The following is a 13,500-nucleotide window of genomic DNA, read 5'->3' as shown; positions in this document are numbered from 1 at the left end:
ACCCTCCCCAGCTCTAGCCCAACTTCTACTTACCTGGCAGGTGAGATACTATGATCATGTAGGTGCTTCTCCCAGGGCAAGGCTCACCCATTGCACTCTGGGTGTGCTGCTCCTGCGATTTCCCCAAATGTGGGAAACTTGACTGCATAATTTGTGTTTCCCCTGGTCGGCTCTCATATAATTCAGATCTCTTTGTCTCAGGTCTCTCTCCAGCCTAGTTTGCTGTCTGTTTCAACTTCTCTTTTCTTGAGCCGCTCCCTTCTATGCCCTTGCGCACTATCCTGACTTCTCCCGTCTGCTTACTTTGTGCCTTCCAATGCACAATGCAAACTACAGGTAGTGCTGCAGGGCCCACACCCTTTTACTTGCCGTTCAGAGCAGCTCTGGAGCTGTTACAGTGCCCAGCTGCTGCAAGAAATCAGCTTGAATGCTTCAGGGGCTGGGGCATAGCCAACATGAGCCCCACACCGAAGGAGGGTGGAGGTGTTTAATGCGAACTAGGGGTCATCCAAGCGCCGCAAAAGGCCGCCATGCCCTGCACGCCCCTTTTCTCTTTTCATATGCAGACGAGGGTTGAAGCCAACTTTGACCCACTGCTTGGATGACATCACCATATGCAAATCCATCTGCTGCAGGCCTTCCCCCAGGAATGCTTGTACTAGTTGTTGCATTTGGTTTGTTGTTTGGGGGTGCTTCAGTATTAGGCTGCCTTCTGCCCTCCCATGTTTATCTGAAAATATGTGTTCTCCCTGCAGTTGTTGTCCCCAGATGAGAGTTCCCTTGTGCTGCCTCAGTTGAATCTCCTTTACTTGACAGAGATGTGCCTGAGCAGCGGCCCTCCCCAGCCCTATCCCAAATCATACTTATTTTGCATAGGCGATACCATGGTCATGAAGATTGTTCTCCCAGGGTGAGGTTCATTCATTGCATTCTGGGTATGCTGACCCCTGTGATTTCCCCAAATGTGGGAAACTCAACTGCATTATTTGTGGTAGTGGGGGACTGTGTTTGTGCTTTCCTCTGGACAGCTCTGGTAAAAGTCAGATTTATTTGTCTCAGATCTTCCTCTAGCCTTGTTCTTCTTTCGAGAGTTCCCTTGTGCTGCCTCAGTTGGATCTCTTTCACTTGACAGGGGGGTGCCCGAGCAGCGACCCTCCCCAGCTCTAGCCCAACTCCTACTTACTTGCCAGGTGAGATACTATGATCATGAAGGTGCTTCTCCCAGGGCAAGGCTCACCCATTGCACTCTGGGTGTGGTGCCCCTGCGATTTCCCCAAATGTGGGAAGCTTGACTGCATAATTTGTGTTTCCCCTGGTCGGCTCTCGTATAATTCAGATCTCTTTGTCTCAGGTCTCTCTCCAGCCTAGTTTGCTGTCTGTTTCCACTTCTTTTTTCATGAGCCCCTCCCTTTTATACCCTTGTGCACTATCCTGACTTCTCCTCCTGTCTGCTTACTTTGTGCCTTCCAATGCACAATGCAAACTACAGGTAGTGCTGTAGGGCCCACACCCTTTTACTTGCCGTACAGAGCAGCTCTGGAGCTGTTACAGTGCCCAGCTACTGCAAGAAATCAGCTTGAATGCTTCAGGGGCTGGGGCACAGCCAACATGAGCCCCACACCGAAGGAGGGTGGAGGTGTTTAATGTGAACTAGGGGTCATCCAAGCGCCGCAAAAGGCCGCCATGCCCTGCACGCCCCTTTTCTCTTTTCATATGCAGACGAGGGTTGAAGCCAACTTTGACCCACTGCTTGGATGACATCACCGTATGCAAATCCATCTGCTGCAGGCCTTCCCCCAGGAATGCTTGCACTAGTTGTTGCATTTGGTTTGTTGTTTGGGGGTGCTTCAGTATTAGTCAGCCTTCTGCCCTCCCATGTTCATCTGAAAATATGTGTTCTCCCTGCAGTTGTTGTCCCCAGATGAGAGTTCCCTTGTGCTGCCTCAGTTGAATCTCCTTTACTTGACAGAGATGTGCCTGAGCAGCGGCCCTCCCCAGCCCTATCCCAAATCATACTTATTTTGCATAGGAGATACCATGGTCATGAAGATTGTTCTCCCAGGGTGAGGTTCATTCATTGCATTCTGGGTATGCTGACCCCTGTGATTTCCAAAATGTGGGAAACTCGACTGCATTATTTGTGGTAGTGGGGGACTGTGTTTGTGCTTTCCTCTGGTCAGCTCTGGTAAAAGTCAGATTTATTTGTCTCAGATCTTCCTCTAGCCTTGTTCTTCTTTCGAGAGTTTCCTTGTGCTGCCTCAGTTGGATCTCTTTCACTTGACAGAGGGGTGCCCGAGCAGCGACCCTCCCCAGCTCTAGCCCAACTCCTACTTACCTGCCAGGTGAGATACTATGATCATGAAGGTGCTTCTCCCAGGGCAAGGCTCACCCATTGCACTCTGATTTCCCCAAATGTGGGAAGCTTGACTGCATAATTTGTGTTTCCCCTGGTCGGCTCTCGTATAATTCAGATCTCTTTGTCTCAGGTCTCTCTCCAGCCTAGTTTGCTGTCTGTTTCCACTTCTTTTTTCATGAGCCCCTCCCTTTTATACCCTTGTGCACTATCCTGACTTCTCCTCCTGTCTGCTTACTTTGTGCCTTCCAATGCACAATGCAAACTACAGGTAGTGCTGCAGGGCCCACACCCTTTTACTTGCCGTACAGAGCAGCTCTGGAGCTGTTACAGTGCCCAGCTGCTGCAAGAAATCAGCTTGAATGCTTCAGGGGCTGGGGCATAGCCAACATGAGCCCCACACCGAAGGAGGGTGGAGGTGTTTAATGCGAACTAGGGGTCATCCAAGCGCCGCAAAAGGCCGCCATGCCCTGCACGCCCCTTTTCTCTTTTCATATGCAGACGAGGGTTGAAGCCAACTTTGACCCACTGCTTGGATGACATCACCGTATGCAAATCCATCTGCTGCAGGCCTTCCCCCAGGAATGCTTGCACTAGTTGTTGCATTTGGTTTGTTGTTTGGGGGTGCTTCAGTATTAGGCAGCCTTCTGCCCTCCCATGTTCATCTGAAAATATGTGTTCTCCCTGCAGTTGTTGTCCCCAGATGAGAGTTCCCTTGTGCTGCCTCAGTTGAATCTCCTTTACTTGACAGAGATGTGCCTGAGCAGCGGCCCTCCCCAGCCCTATCCCAAATCATACTTATTTTGCATAGGAGATACCATGGTCATGAAGATTGTTCTCCCACGGTGAGGTTCATTCATTGCATTCTGGGTATGCTGACCCCTGTGATTTCCCCAAATGTGGGAAACTCGACTGCTTTATTTGTGGTAGTGGGGGACTGTGTTTGTGCTTTCCTCTGGTCAGCTCTGGTAAAAGTCAGATTTCTTTGTCTCAGATCTTCCTTTAGCCTTGTTCTTCTTTCGAGAGTTCCCTTGTGCTGCCTCAGTTGGATCTCCTTCACTTGACAGGGGGGTACCCGAGCAGCGACCCTCCCCAGCTCTAGCCCAACTTCTACTTACCTGGCAGGTGAGATACTATGATCATGTAGGTGCTTCTCCCAGGGCAAGGCTCACCCATTGCACTCTGGGTGTGCTGCTCCTGCGATTTCCCCAAATGTGGGAAACTTGACTGCATAATTTGTGTTTCCCCTGGTCGGCTCTCGTATAATTCAGATCTCTTTGTCTCAGGACTCTCTCCAGCCTAGTTTGCTGTCTGTTTCAACTTCTCTTTTCTTGAGCCGCTCCCTTCTATGCCCTTGCGCACTATCCTGACTTCTCCCGTCTGCTTACTTTGTGCCTTCCAATGCACAATGCAAACTACAGGTAGTGCTGCAGGGCCCACACCCTTTTACTTGCCGTTCAGAGCAGCTCTGGAGCTGTTACAGTGCCCAGCTGCTGCAATAAATCAGCTTGAATGCTTCAGGGGATGGGGCATGGCCAACATGAGCCCCACACCAAAGGAGGGTGGGGTGTTTAATGCGAACTAGGGGTCATCCAAGCACCGCAAAAGGCCGCCATGCCCTGCACGCCCCTTTTCTCTTTTCATATGCAGATGAGGGTTGAAGCCAACTTTGACCCACTGCTTGGATGACATCACCGTATGCAAATCCGTCTTCTGCAGAACTTCCCCCAGGAATGCTTGCACTAGTTGTTGCATTTGGTTTGTTGTTTGGGGGTGCTTCAGTATTAGGCAGCCTTCTGCCCTCCCATGTTCATCTGAAAATATGTGTTCTCCCTGCAGTTGTTGTCCCCAGATGAGAGTTCCCTTGTGCTGCCTCAGTTGAATCTCCTTTACTTGACAGAGATGTGCATGAGCAGCGGCCCTCCCCAGCCCTATCCCAAATCATACTTATTTTGCATAGGAGATACCATGGTCATGAAGATTACTCTCCCAGGGTGAGGTTCATTCATTGCATTCTGGGTATGCTGACCCCTGTGATTTCCCCAAATGTGGGAAACGCGACTGCTTTATTTGTTGGTAGTGGGGGACTGTGTTTGTGTTTTCCTCTGCTCTCTGGTAAAAGTCAGATTTCTTTGTTTCAGATCTTCCTCTAGCCTTGTTCTTCTTTCGAGAGTTTCCTTGTGCTGCCTCAGTTGGATCTCCTTCACTTGACAGGGGGGTGCCCGAGCAGCGACCCTCCCCAGCTCTAGCCCAACTCCTACTTACCTGCCAGGTGAGATACTATGATCATGAAGGTGCTTCTCCCAGGGCAAGGCTCACCCATTGCACTCTGGGTGTGCTGCCCCTGCGATTTCCCCAAATGTGGGAAACTTGACTGCATAATTTGTGTTTCCCCTGGTCAGGTCTCGTATAATTCAGATCTCTTTGTCTCAGGTCTCTCTCCAGCCTAGTTTGCTGTCTGTTTCCACTTCTCTTTTCTTGAGCCGCTCCCTTCTATGCCCTTGCGCACTATCCTGACTTCTCCTCCTTTCTGCTTACTTTGTGCCTTCCAACGCACAATGCGAACTACAGGTAGTGCTGCAGGGCCCACACCCTTTTACTTGACTTACAGAGCAGCTCTGGAGCTGTTACAGTGCCCAGCTGCTGCAAGAAATCAGCTTGAATGCTTCAGGGGCTGGGGCATAGCCAACATGAGCCCTACACCGAAGGAGGGTGGAGGTGTTTAATGCAAACTAGGGGTCAGCCAAGTGCCGCAAAAGGCCACCATGCCCTGCACGCCCCTTTTCTCTTTTCATATGCAGACGAGGGTTGAAGCCAACTTTGACCCACTGCTTGGATGACATCACCATATGCAAATCTATCTGCTGCAGGCCTTCCCCCAGGAATGCTTGCACTAGTTGTTGCATTTGGTTTGTTGTTTGGGGGTGCTTCAGTATTAGGCAGCCTTCTGCCCTCCCATGTTCATCTGAAAATATGTGTTCTCCCTGCAGTTGTTGTCCCCAGATGAGAGTTCCCTTGTGCTGCCTCAGTTGAATCTCCTTTACTTGACAGAGATGTGCCTGAGCAGCGGCCCTCCCCAGCCATATCCCAAATCATACTTATTTTGCATAGGAGATACCATTGTTATGAAGATTGTTCTCCCAGGGTGCGGTTCATTCATTGCACTCTGGGTATGCTGACCCCTGTGATTTCCCCAAATGTGGGAAACTCGACTGCATTATTTGTGGTAGTGGTGGACTGTGTTTGTGCTTTCCTCTGGTCAGCTCTGGTAAAAGTCAGATTTCTTTGTCTCAGATCTTCCTCTAGCCTTGTTCTTCTTTCGAGAGTTCCTTTGTGCTGCCTCAGTTGGATCTCCTTCACTTGACAGGGGGGTGCCCGAGCAGCGACCCTCCCCAGCTCTAGCCCAACTCCTACTTACCTGCCAGGTGAGATACTATGATCATGAAGGTGCTTCTCCCAGGGCAAGGCTCACCCATTGCACTCTGGGTGTGCTGCCCCTGCGATTTCCCCAAATGTGGGAAACTTGACTGCATAATTTGTGTTTCCCCTGGTCAGGTCTCGTATAATTCAGATCTCTTTGTCTCAGGTCTCTCTCCAGCCTAGTTTGCTGTCTGTTTCCACTTCTCTTTTCTTCAGCAGCTCCCTTCTATGCCCTTGCGCACTATCCTGACTTCTCCTCCTTTCTGCTTACTTTGTGCCTTCCAACGCACAATGCGAACTACAGGTAGTGCTGCAGGGCCCACAACCTTTTACTTGCCTTACAGAGCAGCTCTGGAGCTGTTACAGTGCCCAGCTGCTGCAAGAAATCAGCTTGAATGCTTCAGGGGCTGGGGCATAGCCAACATGAGCCCCACACCGAAGGAGGGTGGAGGTGTTTAATGCAAACTAGGGGTCAGCCAAGTGCCGCAAAAGGCCACCATGCCCTGCACGCCCCTTTTCTCTTTTCATATGCAGACGAGGGTTGAAGCCAACTTTGACCCACTGCTTGGATGACATCACCATATGCAAATCTATCTGCTGCAGGCCTTCCCCCAGAAATGCTTGCACTAGTTGTTGCATTTGGTTTGTTGTTTGGGGGTGCTTCAGTATTAGGCAGCCTTCTGCCCTCCCATGTTCATCTGAAAATATGTGTTCTCCCTGCAGTTGTTGTCCCCAGATGAGAGTTCCCTTGTGCTGCCTCAGTTGAATCTCCTTTACTTGACAGAGATGTGCCTGAGCAGCGGCCCTCCCCAGCCATATCCCAAATCATACTTATTTTGCATAGGAGATACCATTGTTATGAAGATTGTTCTCCCAGGGTGCGGTTCATTCATTGCACTCTGGGTATGCTGACCCCTGTGATTTCCCCAAATGTGGGAAACTCGACTGCATTATTTGTGGTAGTGGTGGACTGTGTTTGTGCTTTCCTCTGGTCAGCTCTGGTAAAAGTCAGATTTCTTTGTCTCAGATCTTCCTCTAGCCTTGTTCTTCTTTCGAGAGTTCCTTTGTGCTGCCTCAGTTGGATCTCCTTCACTTGACAGGGGGGTGTCCGAGCAGCGACCCTCCCCAGCTCTAGCCCAACTCCTACTTACCTGCCAGGTGAGATACTATGATCATGAAGGTGCTTCTCCCAGGGCAAGGCTCACCCATTGCACTCTGGGTGTGCTGCCCCTGCAATTTCCCCAAATGTGGGAAACTTGACTGCATAATTTGTGTTTCCCCTGGTCGGCTCTCGTATAATTCAGATCTCTTTGTCTCAGGTCTCTCTCCAGCCTAGTTTGCTGTCTGTTTCCACTTCTCTTTTCTTGAGCCCCTCCCTTCTATACCCTTGTGCACTATCCTGACTTCTCCTCCCGTCTGCTTACTTTGTGCCTTCCAATGCACAATGCAAACTACAGGTAGTGCTGCAGGGCCCACACCCTTTTACTTGCCTTACAGAGCAGCTCTGGAGCTGTTACAGTGCCCAGCTGCTGCAAGAAATCAGCTTGAATGCTTCATGGGATGGGGCATGGCCAACATGAGCCCCACACCAAAGGAGGGTGGGGGTGGTTAATGCGATCTAGGGGTCATCCAAGCGCCGCAAAAGGCCGCCATGCCCTGCACGCCCCTTTTCTCTTTTCATATGCAGATGAGGGTTGAAGCCAACTTTGACCCACTGCTTGGATAACATCACCATATGCAAATCCATCTGCTGCAGGCCTTCCCCCAGGAATGCTTGCACTAGTTGTTGCATTTGGTTTGTTGTTTGGGGGTGCTTCAGTATTAGGCAGCCTTCTGCCCTCCCATGTTCATCTGAAAATATGTGTTCTCCCTGCAGTTGTTGTCCCCAGATGAGAGTTCCCTTGTGCTGCCTCAGTTGAATTAACTTTACTTGACAGAGATGTGCCTGAGCAGCGGCCCTCCCCAGCCCTATCCCAAATCATACTTATTTTGCATAGGAGACACCATGGTCATGAAGATTGTTCACCCAGGGTGAGGTTCATTCATTGCATTCTGGGTATGCTGACCCCTGTGATTTCCCCAAATGTGGGAAACTCGCCTGCATTATTTGTGGTAGTGGGGGACTGTGTTTGTGTTTTCCGCTGGTCAGCTCTGGTAAAAGTCAGATTTCTTTGTCTCAGATCTTCCTCTAGCCTTGTTCTTCTTTCGAGAGTTCCATTGTGCTGCCTCAGTTGGATCTCCTTCACTTGACAGGGGGGTGCCCGAGCAGCGACCCTCCCCAGCTCTAGCCCAACTCCTACTTACCTGCCAGGTGAGATACTATGATCTTGAAGGTGCTTCTCCCAGGGCAAGGCTCACCCATTGCACTCTGGCTGTGCTGCCCCTGCGATTTCCCCAAATGTGGGAAACTTGACTGCATAATTTGTGTTTCCCCTGGTCGGCTCTCGTATAATTCAGATCTCTTTGTCTCAGGTCTCTCTCCAGCCTAGTTTGCTGTCTGTTTCCACTTCTCTTTTCTTGAGCCGCTCCCTTCTATGCCCTTGCGCACTATCCTGACTTCTCCCGTCTGATTACTTTGTGCCTTCCAACGCACAATGCGAACTACAGGTAGTGCTGCAGGGCCCACACCCTTTTATTTGCCTTACAGAGCAGCTCTGGAGCTGTTACAGTGCCCAGCTGCTGCAAGAAATCAGCTTGAATGCTTCAGGGGCTGGGGCATAGTCAACATGAGCCCCACACCGAAGGAGGGTGGAGGTGTTTAATGCGAACTAGGGGTCATCCAAGCGCCGCAAAAGGCCGCCATGCCCTGCATAACCCTTTTCTCTTTTCATATGCAGATGAGGGTTCCAGCCAACTTTGGCCCACTGCTTGGATGACATCACCGTATGCAAATTCGTCTCCTGCAGACCTTCCCCCAGGAATGCTTGTACTAGTTATTGCATATGGTTTGATATTTGATGGTGCTTCAGTATTAGGCAGCCTTCCGCCCTCCCATGTTCATCTGAAAAGATGTGGTCTCCCTGCAGTTGTTGTCCCCAGACGAGAGTTCCCTTGTGCTTCCTCAGTTGAATCTCCTTAACTTGACGGGGGAGGGGCTGCCCGAGCAGCCACCCTCCCCAGCCCTATCCCAACTCATACTTATTTTGCATATGAGATCTCTATATCATGAAGATTGTTCTCACAGGGTGAGGTTCATCCATTATATTTTAAAATAGGAAGGTTCAAATTACATATTTGAATTGCATCTATGTGCTGGATTCAAATGTCCCCCCCCTTCCTTTCTCAATTGTGCCCGTCAGCAGCTATTCTAAGGTTGCTGCCAATGGGTGTGACACATTAATTTCTTCTGTGGGGTACACTGGACTCCACAAGGATTCACATTGGGGTGTAGAGTAGGATCTTGATCTGAGGCACCAACCGGCTCAAAGCTTTTGACTGTTCCCAAGATGCTCAGCGCATTCTCCTCTATAACCCCGCTTCCATGAACAGGGAGCTCAGTTTGTAGTTGTTGCCTTCAGTAGCAGGCCACTTAACAGGGGCCTGCCTCAAGCAGCCTATTCTTAGCTATTAATTTTGACAAGAAAAGAAGAACTTTTTTTATGAGAATCTACAAGGGCTGCAGCAGGCTAGGTCTAATAGACATCTTTACTGCAGCTTCATCACTCCCAGCGGCACTGTATACTCCCGTGCCCTGGTTGCTGGGTCACTGCAGCGGAGGCTCCGGTTTCTTCCTAAGGTCAGTCACACACAATGTAACACCCCGGTATAACAAGTGTGTAAACTATGTGGAACAGGTCAGGGATACCTTGATGGACTATTCCTCCTTCAGCAGCAGCTCTTCTCTATTCCTGGCAGAGAGGCAAGGTTTCCCCAGACACAAAGAAAGGCAGGCAGGGCTTTGTATGAAAGAATAAATGGTTTACCACATAACTCAGAAAAGGAACTGATTACAGTAGGGAAGGGAAAGATTTGATTCAAGCAACTTAAACACAGACACCATATACACTTTAAGTCATTACACAAATGGTAATATAACTAAATCTGAGATTAATACTATGTTGCTTAGTAATAGAAATCAACTTATGCAGACAATATTTAAGTCCCAGATAACATTGGTGTCACTGCAGGGAGTCTCTATGTGCACGTTGGGGCCCGGTTATGTTGTTACATAGTTATATGCAGCTATTGTCTCCTTTAGCTGTGAACAAAATATTGTAGCTCTGTGTAGTAAAGATGATTGTTTAAAACAAACTGGAGCTGCTTCCCATGTAAATCGCTGCATAGGTATAGTAAATATAGGATAATGTCCTTTGCAGTGGAGTAGGTTTCAGTATAAATATGGATTTATCTCACCCAGTCAATAGATGTTTCTGAGGCAGTTTCCCCTCAGATGTAGGCCAGTCAGCATTGGTATAAAGGCTTTATACTCTCCTGTCTCTGACACTTGCTGTGCACTCTCTTGGCTGAGAGTGTCATGGCGTTCTTACTTGTTAATTGCTGCACTTCCACTGCTGTATTTTGCACTACTGCTTACTCTCTCATGCAATTTTCAGCTTATTTGTCTCCCCTCTCTCAGCTGCTCATCTCTGCGTAATGGCGTCGCCAGCTCTTTCCTCACCATGGCTCCAACTGACTTCTCAAACTGCTGTTCAATTTTCTTTTAAATAAACTTTATTTAAATGGCACAGGCAACTACACTGTTGTCAAAAATGTCCTTGTTGTTATGGGATATCACACGTGCCCCCCCCCCAAAACATGCGTGTCCTCACGCATTTTGGTTTTATCCCTATATAAACTTCTCACTATATCCAGTCACATTCATTAGTGAACACAGATTATGTCTGAAACATTAACATTTATCAACATTTTTAACATCAGTATCTGATAGGTATAATTCCTTTTGTGCTATAGTACATTAACACATGCTCCTGGAGCAATCGGTTGAAATCTGGACAGTATATGGTCTTGAAAAGTTTGTCTAGGAAACCTCAACCCCCCTGCCATGGATGAGTATTGAACTCTTTCTAAACTGTCTTTGGGACATGCTGTACAAAACTGCAGCTGACTATGGTGGTTTTCTGTTTTGCAAGCCCTAGTCTTCTTGCCTCCTTGTCGGTGACAAACCACCTTAGTCTGCTGTAAATACATTTTATGAGCCTCTTCCATTCCATCTTGGGATTCAGTATCACAGCTGGTTTGGGACAATGGATTCTGGAGAGAAAGAGGCAGCAAGGTTCTTCTTACAGAACAGGTTGGACAGTTTCGGCACCATCTCTTGATGTCTTCCCTCATTTCAACCCAAAAGAACTTTTTCCAGATGCTTGTTTCCATCCTTTTGCACCCAGGGTGACCTGACTTGTCGTGATATTCTTCAAGCACATAACAAGCACTTTGTCTTGGAATTACAAGTTGACTGATCCTATAATGAGTATTAGGATCCACACTACATCGAACCAACTGTCCTTTCTCTTCAAACAGCCTTTCTCGCTGTCTCAACAACTTCAGGAGTTCTGGCGAGGATTCTTGCCTTTGTCGCTTGGTCAGGTATTTCCCAATCTTCAGTAAGGCTTTGAGGTGTCTTATCATCTGACTTTTATCTTGCAGGTGGTCAAAACTGGTTCCTTGAATAGGTTGCTCACAGTTTCTAGAACTGGATGCTATATTATTCATGCCTAACATTGAAGCATTCTTTCGGATAATCTGGACACTGGAGATGGGCATTTCTATCATTATTTGGCTAGCCTTATTTTTTTCATGTTCCTCTCTTACAGATAATTCTGTTATCATTCTTCCCTTTTGTTTGGCTATCCCAGGTTGAAGGCCTTGTTTCTCCTGGAGCTTGTCAGTTTGAAACTCTCCTTGGAGTGCTGCTACGAGCTCCTCACAGCAGTTCCGCAACACATTCATGCCCACTATCACTGGAGGCAATCCATCATCTTGGGCAGTGGTGATGATGAAGCCTTGCTGTGGTAGCACTGTTCGTCCGATTTGAATTTCAGCTTCCGAGTATCCTTTGCAAGGGATGCAGTGCCCATTGCTTGCAATCGGGTTTATCAATGTGGAAGTTGACGGAAACATCTGTTCCTCAGTCCAATGCTGCTCAAACTGTGTTGCTTGTATTGTGGTCACTAGTGATCCAGTGTCTAAGAGAGCGGGCATTGAGACTCCATTGATGCAAACTTGAACCACCGGGCTTTGGCTAACATAACGGGTTAACCACATGAATTTGGAGTTTAAATGATCTGGCTGCTCAAATTCTCTCTTAATTTGTCCGCTTCCTTCACAGCTTTGAAAAATGGGTCGCCTTTGGGAGGCAAAGTGGTTGGAAAAAAGTGTCTCCCTGTTTCTATGTAGGTCCCATTGGGAACTGTTCAGTGGTCTCCTCTCCTGGCACCATTCCATTTCTTCATGGAGCAGTGCCTGCTGTCTCTTCAGAATCTGCAGGTCTCTGCGCATCTCTGTCACACCACGTGTCAGTTCAGCCAGCAGACTTCGTAACTCACTAGAAGAGTCAAATATGCATGTCTTTGAACATGGCACTGTCACTCCTTTTACTGTAGGTGGGTAAGTAGCTCCTTTAAAACTTGACTCCTGGGCATCAGAATTCTCTTGATACCGTGGCATCTCTGGAATAGACTCTTGTGGAACAGCCCCTGAAGTAAGACTGGAGCCTAGAACTTTAATCGCAGCCTCTTTAAAATCCAGGAATGTGCTTCCAGGCTTCTGCAATCTCAATAGTCGCAGCTGAGTTTTACAAATTCGCCCCTTGCACCTTCAGTGAACTGGTCCAATAACATTTTCTCTTTGTCATGCACTTGCTCAGGGTCTGCTTGCTGAACATCTCTGAGTGCTTCCTGCAAGCTGAGGGCATAGCCCCGTAGTGACTCTCCTGGTTGTTGCTTTCGAGCAAAGAAGTGCATTTTAAGTTCTGACACTGTCCTTGTGTCAAATGTGGTAGCAAGCCTGTTGAGGATCTGGTCCACAGTCTTCTTCTCTTCAGTAGGCCAGGAAGTAACCTCTCTAAGTGCAAGCCCTTTCAACTGTTCCATCAAGATCTCCACCTTTTGCTGCTCTTTCAGCGGGTACAGACGAAACAAAGACTGCAGTAGTATCCTCATCAGTTTATTTTTGTCAATTACCATTTTAATAATCGGGTAAAGAAAATTAAGTGGATTTTTGAAAGAAAACAATACTGTCAATATACTATTAAAACAAATTAAAATGGTAAAAGTTATTGTACTTTAAGTAAAAATAAAAGAGCAAAAATATCAATCCCAGTTTTGGATTACTTTAATTAACAAAAAAAAATGCATATAGCAGAGGATAGTTTCAATCTGCCTACCTCTGGGCTATGGACCCAGCATGCTTCCATTACAGTACTCTGCTGCACATGTAATTGCAAGAGATCCTGAAGCACTCACTCATCATGGGAAAGTACCAATGTGTTTCTTCATTGGTTGATGGAAGAAACATCTTACAAAAACTCTCCAGATTATTGACTATTTAAAGTTTTTCTTGGAAACGTTCTAGATGAATGCTTATCAGCCTTTGTCAGTATGTACTTTTGCAAAGTGTCGCTGTGGCGCAATCAGTTAGTGTGTACGGCTATTAACCAAAAGGTTGGTGGTTCAATCCCACCCAGGGACGTAATTGACCTTGTTATCAGATTTTGGTGATCTTTAAGTAGACAAGTCAAAATTTCAAAAACCCCTGTTATGGTGTTGGGT

At 47.8% G+C, this 13,500-nt stretch overlaps 13 non-coding genes and 1 pseudogene across 13 annotated transcripts; all 14 read left to right on the top strand.

Moving 5' to 3' along the window:
- Nucleotides 1-25: 25 nt before the first annotated feature.
- Nucleotides 26-167, top strand: LOC135033754 (U1 spliceosomal RNA; annotated as a pseudogene).
- Nucleotides 168-859: 692 nt separating this feature from the next.
- LOC135033922 (U1 spliceosomal RNA) lies at nucleotides 860-1,023 on the top strand. The gene has a single exon (XR_010229238.1). It is a non-coding gene; the product is annotated as a U1 spliceosomal RNA (small nuclear RNA).
- A 152-nt stretch (nucleotides 1,024-1,175) lies between these two features.
- LOC135033842 (U1 spliceosomal RNA) lies at nucleotides 1,176-1,338 on the top strand. Its single transcript, XR_010229168.1, has one exon. It is a non-coding gene; the product is annotated as a U1 spliceosomal RNA (small nuclear RNA).
- A 674-nt stretch (nucleotides 1,339-2,012) lies between these two features.
- On the top strand, nucleotides 2,013-2,175 carry LOC135033699 (U1 spliceosomal RNA). Its single transcript, XR_010229039.1, has one exon. It is a non-coding gene; the product is annotated as a U1 spliceosomal RNA (small nuclear RNA).
- A 972-nt stretch (nucleotides 2,176-3,147) lies between these two features.
- LOC135033706 (U1 spliceosomal RNA) lies at nucleotides 3,148-3,311 on the top strand. The gene has a single exon (XR_010229046.1). It is a non-coding gene; the product is annotated as a U1 spliceosomal RNA (small nuclear RNA).
- Nucleotides 3,312-3,463: 152 nt separating this feature from the next.
- LOC135033748 (U1 spliceosomal RNA) lies at nucleotides 3,464-3,626 on the top strand. The gene has a single exon (XR_010229087.1). It is a non-coding gene; the product is annotated as a U1 spliceosomal RNA (small nuclear RNA).
- A 670-nt stretch (nucleotides 3,627-4,296) lies between these two features.
- LOC135033772 (U1 spliceosomal RNA) lies at nucleotides 4,297-4,461 on the top strand. The gene has a single exon (XR_010229111.1). It is a non-coding gene; the product is annotated as a U1 spliceosomal RNA (small nuclear RNA).
- A 149-nt stretch (nucleotides 4,462-4,610) lies between these two features.
- LOC135033770 (U1 spliceosomal RNA) lies at nucleotides 4,611-4,773 on the top strand. Its single transcript, XR_010229109.1, has one exon. It is a non-coding gene; the product is annotated as a U1 spliceosomal RNA (small nuclear RNA).
- A 674-nt stretch (nucleotides 4,774-5,447) lies between these two features.
- LOC135033715 (U1 spliceosomal RNA) lies at nucleotides 5,448-5,611 on the top strand. The gene has a single exon (XR_010229055.1). It is a non-coding gene; the product is annotated as a U1 spliceosomal RNA (small nuclear RNA).
- Nucleotides 5,612-5,763: 152 nt separating this feature from the next.
- On the top strand, nucleotides 5,764-5,926 carry LOC135033769 (U1 spliceosomal RNA). The gene has a single exon (XR_010229108.1). It is a non-coding gene; the product is annotated as a U1 spliceosomal RNA (small nuclear RNA).
- A 674-nt stretch (nucleotides 5,927-6,600) lies between these two features.
- LOC135033714 (U1 spliceosomal RNA) lies at nucleotides 6,601-6,764 on the top strand. Its single transcript, XR_010229054.1, has one exon. It is a non-coding gene; the product is annotated as a U1 spliceosomal RNA (small nuclear RNA).
- A 152-nt stretch (nucleotides 6,765-6,916) lies between these two features.
- On the top strand, nucleotides 6,917-7,079 carry LOC135033759 (U1 spliceosomal RNA). Its single transcript, XR_010229096.1, has one exon. It is a non-coding gene; the product is annotated as a U1 spliceosomal RNA (small nuclear RNA).
- A 674-nt stretch (nucleotides 7,080-7,753) lies between these two features.
- LOC135033733 (U1 spliceosomal RNA) lies at nucleotides 7,754-7,917 on the top strand. The gene has a single exon (XR_010229072.1). It is a non-coding gene; the product is annotated as a U1 spliceosomal RNA (small nuclear RNA).
- Nucleotides 7,918-8,069: 152 nt separating this feature from the next.
- On the top strand, nucleotides 8,070-8,232 carry LOC135033826 (U1 spliceosomal RNA). Its single transcript, XR_010229156.1, has one exon. It is a non-coding gene; the product is annotated as a U1 spliceosomal RNA (small nuclear RNA).
- The last annotated feature ends 5,268 nt before the right edge of the window (nucleotides 8,233-13,500 follow it).

This window comes from Pseudophryne corroboree, unplaced genomic scaffold, assembly GCF_028390025.1.
Source record: "Pseudophryne corroboree isolate aPseCor3 unplaced genomic scaffold, aPseCor3.hap2 scaffold_576, whole genome shotgun sequence".
NCBI classification, from domain to species: domain Eukaryota; kingdom Metazoa; phylum Chordata; class Amphibia; order Anura; family Myobatrachidae; genus Pseudophryne; species Pseudophryne corroboree.
Note: the sequence above shows the minus strand (reverse complement) of the source record. Positions and strands in the feature narration are given on the sequence as shown.